Raw genomic sequence first — 7,707 nt, forward strand, 5'->3', positions numbered from 1 at the left:
TTGGTAAGTAAAAACTACGTTACAAAGATGGTTATAAATTTGATTGGTCTTGCTCAATTTTATAAATTTTCAGATTTTTTGAATCTTTATCAAGATTCGGAATTAAATGACTTGAGTTTGTTTGGTATTTGTACAAAATAGTCTATTAATTTAGTGTGGGTAAGGTTATTCTATTTGCAATAAGTATCTCGTGGTAGTTGATTTACATACTGCTTAATAGCATAAAAATGCCTTCAACAAACTCATGTCTACAAAACAGCTTTTGATGGGTTTGACTGTGAGTTTGGGCTTTTTTTCTATTCTTTCTTTTTGGTTTTTACTCTTCCTAAGTTGGGAAGTGGGATTTTTTTTTTTTTTAAAAAAAAGGTATTACTCCATTATTTGGTAATTGTTCAATAGATTTATTTGTAGATAACAACAAAAATATTATAACAAGCAGTTGAAAAATGAATGAGGGTTATTTGTGACGTGGTGGTTTTTCGTACCACTCACCATACAGCCTCAGACTCACCTTTACTCTTATCTTCGAGTTTAAGTCAACCTAAATATGCCTACTAGCACTAATCAAGGCCACAAAGATCCTTGAAACAACACAAATGCATATGAATGCAAGCACAACACACACACACACACACACACACACTCAACAACAAGCTCAAGTCACACTAGCACAGGCACCAGTAGATAATTAAGAGAATGTGTAAAGAGAAATTAAGGGCGATGGAATAGTTTATTAATTAGTCAGCTTGTTTACAAGTGTGTTTGATGGGGTATTTATAGACAAAGGGCCTCCAAGGGTCAAACTCTGTTGTACAAGTTTGAAAAGGGGTTTAGGGTTAGCTTCTTGTGGCTCTTGAATGGGAATTTTCCACCAGGTAGTCCTTTCATGCAATAACACTGTGGGGCATTGTGTTGCTTCGTGTGACTGGCATGCTCGCGTGTGGGCTTGCAAACTGTCTTGATGTTGCTCGTAGTTTAGCCCCATGGCATGCGGGTTGGCTGGGCTATTGCGACCCTGCATGCTTGGCTTGCCTACTTAGGCAAATAGCCTCTAAGGCTTGTGGGTGAGTTTTCCATCCTGCTCATGACCTACTGCCTTATGGTTTGACACTTCGAATGGCCTTTCCTTGTCCTTCTGGTCACACGATACATGACACTCTCCCCCGCTCAAGTTGGCAACATCCTCATTGCTAGGGGAACACTACAACTTTTCGCAAGTTCACCTACGCCTCCTCCTTCTACACCATTTCCTTGTCATACCACTAAAGAACCCCTTGTCTCGTGGCACTCACGATAATAGCACCCAACCACAACTCCTTTGTAGGCTCCTTATCTTCCATGATGACATCTAGGCACTTGGGCTCTTCTTGTTGTGGCTCGCTCACCTTCGCTACTCTTGCCTTCAATCACTGAAAACTTCTTCTTGATCGAGCAATCCCTCACTCGATAGGCTTCGTCACACAAGTAGCACTTGAAAACCTTCTTCACCAAACTCTTGTCTTCGGCTTTAGCCTTAGGGTGAATGGGTTTTCGGTCAGCCTACCTCTCGGATGAGGAGCTTTCGTCATTCCCTTTTCCCTATCCACGTTAATGTTTGGAAGAGTTGACAAGCTCAAGCTTAACTAACAATTTTGCCGCAGCAATGGGGTGGCTCATATCCCGCACACCTCAAAGTTGCAACTCAACCTTCACCATGGTTTTAACCCATCCATGAAGCAAAACAATGCCTCCCACTCACTCATGTCTAACACCATGAGTAGCAACTTAAAGAATTCTCGGCAATACTCATTCACCTTACCTTTGTACTTGAGCCTACAAATCTTGCCCTTAACCTCATCTTTCACATACTCAAGCTTAAACAGTTGCCTCAACTCTTGTATGAGCTCTTCCTATGTGGCCATAGCACGTTCTCCACACCTCACCCTATCATCCCTATGATGCCACCATTGGAGAAGCATATTCGTCAAAAACAAAGCAATAGTGCCCACCTTGGCCCCTTCCGTTATCTCGACCACCTAGAAATACTACTCCATGCCCCATATGAAGTTGTAAACTTTCTTGGCAAAGCAGTTCCCCACAAATGGCACTAGTTTGGGAACCTCCACCTATGAACTTATTATTGAAACAACTTGACACTTAACTATTTTTCCCCTAAATTGCTCGAGCTCTTGTTTTAACTCCTTCACTATCACCTTTAAGCTGATGTTCTTTTGGTTTAGGGTGTTGAATGAGTGATTCAAAGCCCTCTATATCTCGCTCGTGACTCATTCCCTTTAGACTCTAGCCCATCGATGTGTACGATGCCTTAGCCTTCCATCACTTCCAAAGTTGTTTGGGGAGAGATTGACTCTTTAGCCATTACTTACCCCAAATCACCTTCTATTCGACTTGTACACTGTCTGGCTCATAACTGATTGCAATTGATCGCAATTGAACCCAATGGCTCACCCACTAATCGTAACTGCTTCAATACCAACTGTCACATAATGGTTTTTAATACCACTCAGTGTGGCCTAAACTTACCCTTACCCTGGTCTCCGAGTATAAGTCAACCTAAGTATGCATATTAGCATTAATCAAGGCCGTAAAGGTCCTTGAAGCAACACAAATGCAGATAAATGCAAGCATAACACACACACACAATAGCAACAACCTTAAGGCACACAAGCACGCACACTAGCAAAAGATTGAGAGAGTGTGTAAAAAGAGATTCAGGGGTTGTTAGCTTCATTAGCTTTAAAATGGTTATAGTTTTGAAATGACAAAAATGATCAAAATTTCCTTCATGAATTTTAAACTTGTTTGAGTGATCCTTGAACTTATTTGAATCATCTTTGAACTTGTTTGAATGTTCTCTTAAACTTAAAAACTTCCATTCATTTACTCTTGAAGTGCCTTTGTGTTTTCATGTAAAAAGTTTCAAATTGCTTGAGTTAGTGCTAAACTTGTTTGAAGGGGTTTTGACTGAATAAATTTTGAATTTTCTTATAATGAGTCTTGAATTTAAATTATTCATGTAAAAAACCTCCCTTGCATTTACTTTTAAAATTATAAATGTTAAGCACCAAAATGGTTTCGAAAGGAAGGATTTCTCATAAATCAAGTTGGAAGGATCAACCCCCTAGCTTGGTCGACCAATTCCAAGAAGAAGCGTAATTAAAAAAGCTATTGGATAAACTAAGGATCAACCTTACAAAGCTAGAAGCTTGATCCCAAGAAAGAAACAAGAATGAAAAAGCTATTGGATTTTAGAGGATCGACCCTTGTACTTCTAAAGCTCGATTCTTGAAGAAGAAAAGCAGAAATATTTCAAGCATGTGGAACTAAGATCGACATACATATTTAAAAGCTTAATCCTACAAGTTATTATTGAAGGAAAATATGAAGCAAGGATCTCATCCCAAGTTTAAGAAGTTGATCCTAGCCAAACATAGAAAAAAGGTGAAGTCATTGAAACTTCAAAGGATCAAGACCCTATCATCCAAGTTCGATCCTTGAGAGTCGTTAGACGTAGGATTCAAAAGAAAATTGACTAGATTCTTCATTAAATCACCTTCAACAGCTCCAAGACTCTTCAAACTATAAAAAGGACTTCTCCAACACATTTACAAGGTAAGAAGAGTGGAGAAAAACATCATTTGATAAGAATCAAATCATATGAAGAAAAAGAAGAAAAAAATAAAGAACCAAGCTAGGGCAAGCAATTCACATTCTTCCACCAAGCTTTTAAGCTTTCTTATGCTATAATTTCTTTGTGCCTTCATTCCTATCTTTTGTAATCATCTTTATCACTATCATACTTTTTCAACTTTGTACTTATTTAAGAAAACCCACCTTCTAGAGGTATATTTGCTTCAATCTTGTAAAAGAGAAAAAGGTTATACTTTAGCCTTCAAAAGATAGTATTTAAAGGTTGTGCTTGATCCTTGAAAGGCATAAAGGTTATAACTTAATCTTTAAAAAGTAAAGGTTGTGCTTGAACCTTGAAAGGCAATGGCTATGCTTGAACCTTTAAAAAGCATTGTATTGAATTTATTCAATACTGGATTAAACTCCGTCACTTGCTAAGGGAGAGGATGTAGGCACCTATAGAGAGGACTGAAACTTTATAAATTCTTTGTGTTTTTTCTCTTTACTTTTTACTCTTTGAATTTATGCATTTATACTAAAGAGTTTATCAAATTTATTTTAATTTGTCAATCCTTTAATTTACTCTTCAATTATTTTTGACACACTTTGATATACTTTTGCATTTTATTACTTTGAAAAGTTTGAAATTTTGTTCTTAACTTGTTTATTCTTTAATTTACTCTTCAAATTATTTTTGACACACTTTGATATACTTTTGCATTTTATTTACTTTGAAGAGTTTTGAAAATTTTTTCTTAACTTGTTTATTCTTTAATTTACTCTTCAAATTACTTTTGACACACTTTAACAGAAAAAAAAAGTTTGTTTTTAGCTTACCTTTATTGGAAGTTTGTGAAAATTTTTCACTTGCGTATTTAACTTTGAAAAGCTTTGAAAACTGGTTTTCAACTTGTTTGTTCATTAATTTTCTCATTAAATTACTTTTGGTATGTTTTAATGTCACGACCCGGAACCTCTCTCGGGTCCATGACAACCGTCGCGACTTCCTGATTGATACTCATTACTCGGAATACCAATCGAAACCCCGCAAGACTTACATATCAGTTTTCAACAATTTCCAGTCGTTTCCGGCTCAAGTAAATCAAAAGACAAAAATATAGCATTTTTATATAAAACAATATTTATAGAAACACGTGTAAGTAATCTTTTGTAACTTAGAAGTAAAATAAATTCATACATACAATAATTTACAAAGTTCTAATGTACAATAATAATTACAATGACAAGTGGCCTATAAATACACCAAGTGTTGGTAATAGTAACCTACTGTCTGTATGATAGAGGGGTCAACTGGAATCCTCGACAAAATCGGTATCTACAAGCTACCACAGGCCTGAAATATTTGGAAAGGAGGTGGGTGAGATTTTGCAATCCCAATGAGTAAATAGACATTATCATAAATATCTAAATGCGAGTAAAATGGAGGCAAGTTTAAACAACAAATTACAAATCATTTCATAAGGTTTTCAATTTATTTCTTAAACCATAAAATATTTTTAATTTACCAAAACAATTGTTAAGGCTTATAACTTTTATTAAAAACAGGGCTCAAGCCAAAACTAGTCCTCGGGGATACCTTGGCCGAGGCATCTAACCGAGTCTGTTAAGGTTGTTAAGATATTTACATGTTAAACACATGTTAGTTTTGAAAACAAGCCGTTCCTTGGCGTTGGCCGAGTTACACATTCACGTGGGGGTTCGACGTGAAGTGAGCTCTAACACTACCCCGGGAGTTACCCTCCTCTCCTCTACAACCGGAGTAACTATATAACCGGGTTTACCGTACCCCTCTAATAGACAGTCCACGAAAACCCGTCACTGCAGTGACTAAACCCACCAATTTTAATAAAATTTCGACAATATAACGTGACTTTTATTTATTTACCCAGCCTGCATAGTAAAAGACAGCTTACATAAATTTCCAATGCAATTATAAAATATAGCCACATATACTCATATATCATAAGCCATTCATAGAAAAATATATTTTTCAAGACAATTGACAACCTCCAATTACTCAATTTTATAATCAACACAATATATTTTTATTTGTCACATTTATTTCTAAAACATCAAAAATCTCATTTTAATCTCATTTTCATTTCATAAAATCCATGAAGAGCATTTAAAAATAAACTCTAAATAATTTACAATAATAATAGGTTTACTCACTATTTGTACAAACTAAATTCTTTCTAGGTGCCCCGATCACTGTTCGTCGGGTACTACTTCCTTGCCTTTACCGAAAGGCTCTCCTCCTTGACACATTGCAAAAATTACACAATTCACCATATTGATGCTAAATCACTATATAATTGACTTAAATCCTATACTAATGCATGGTATGAAATGCAATAGCCTAAAACGGCTTAAACGCGATATTAACCTATTTTTGGCACTTTACTCGATAAATTGCTAACGCACTCCATTTTAGCTCTAAATTGTCCCATTTTCTCTGCAACATTTCTAACCATTAAATATCAGCTAATAACTCACTAAAATCACTAAAATCAGCTCACTTTCCTCCTTGAAAAATTCTGCCAAAAATGGGACATTAACTAGGTAAATTTTTCACTTTGTTTTTCTATCACATTTAACCATTTTTCATCATTTTCTCTTCATTTCTCTTAGAATAAAAATCAGTTCTTCATCATTGTACATCATTGAAGATTCAGCCAAGGGTGGGTATTGTGAAAATTTCATGCTTTCTTGCCCAATTTGATTTCTATACACATTTAACTAACTAAAACTATCAATTTAACTAAAAATCAAAACATTAAAATTTCAAATTCCTCCCCCTTGAATTTCGTCCAGCCCTTGATATCACTTTTTGATCTCTCTCCTCAAGCATGCTAAATGGAAACAAAGGCATAGGAAAGGTAGAAATCAAGCTAAAGTCGAAAAATCTTACCGTTAAACGCGTAAACGGTCGAAAAACGCGATTTCTCCTTTGAAATTTTCAGTTTTCCTTTGGTTTTTCTCTTTTCTTCCTTTCCTCTCTATTTTCTCTCTTATTTTCTCCTTATGGCCGACCATCACCTGATGTGGGGTTTAAATGGGCTGATTTTCCTTTAAAATAATATTAAATCATTAAAAAGTGCCATGTGTCACTTTTCCATTAGCCCGTTTTTAAAATTTCGTCCTTTAAACTTCAATTTTTCACCACTTAAAATACCATAGTTATTCATACCTAAAATAAATAAATCCTATGATTTTGAAAAGTTTTGGGAGGTGAAAATTACGGTTTTACCCCGAGGTGATAAAATTACCGTTTTGCCCCTATGTTCTGAAAAATACCAGAATTGAAATTTTTCACTTCCTATCGTTAAATTATACTCCAAATAGTTAATCTTGGTCAAAAATTTCACTCCATGATCAAATTATTATCTTAGGTGGAAAAATGACGATTTTGCCCCTGAACATCAAAATTTTCAATTTTTTCCCAAATGAACCCTCGAACTCTGAACAATCATTTTTAGTCATTCTTGGACTGTAAAATATTAAATTTCATCCTACGATTCCTATTTGAACTAGTTCGAGGTTAAATCAACTCAAGTGTACCGTTAGGTACAATACCGGGTTTCGTCTATTCTTAGAAGCTTTCCTAGCGTAATAACATGCTACTCAGTGCATGTATGTCCTGACATGTGTTTATAGGGTCGGGTTTTACAGTCCCCTTCTCTAATAGGCTGATCCATGAAAACCCGTCACTGTAATGACTAATCAATAACCCACCAAATCAATAAAAGTTTCGATAGCATGACATGGCAATTATATTACTACCCAGCCTGTTAAGGCAAAACAAACAATTCATACAATTTCAACACAATTTCCAATTCAACCATTCATGCCAATATCATCATAAACCATTCAATTCAAACCATAAATTTACAACACAAACAAACAGTCTCCAATTACTCAATTTCTAAAATCATCATTCAATTTCAAAATGATTTATAAACACATGTTATTTAATCACATTTTACTTATAAAACATAAGGATTTACCATTTAAACTCATTTTTCTATAAAATCACAAAAACGAATAAAAACTACT

The sequence above is a fragment of the Theobroma cacao genome, chromosome 7 (genome assembly GCF_053813885.1).
Source record: "Theobroma cacao isolate CCN51 chromosome 7, ASM5381388v1, whole genome shotgun sequence".
Lineage (NCBI taxonomy): Eukaryota > Viridiplantae > Streptophyta > Magnoliopsida > Malvales > Malvaceae > Theobroma > Theobroma cacao.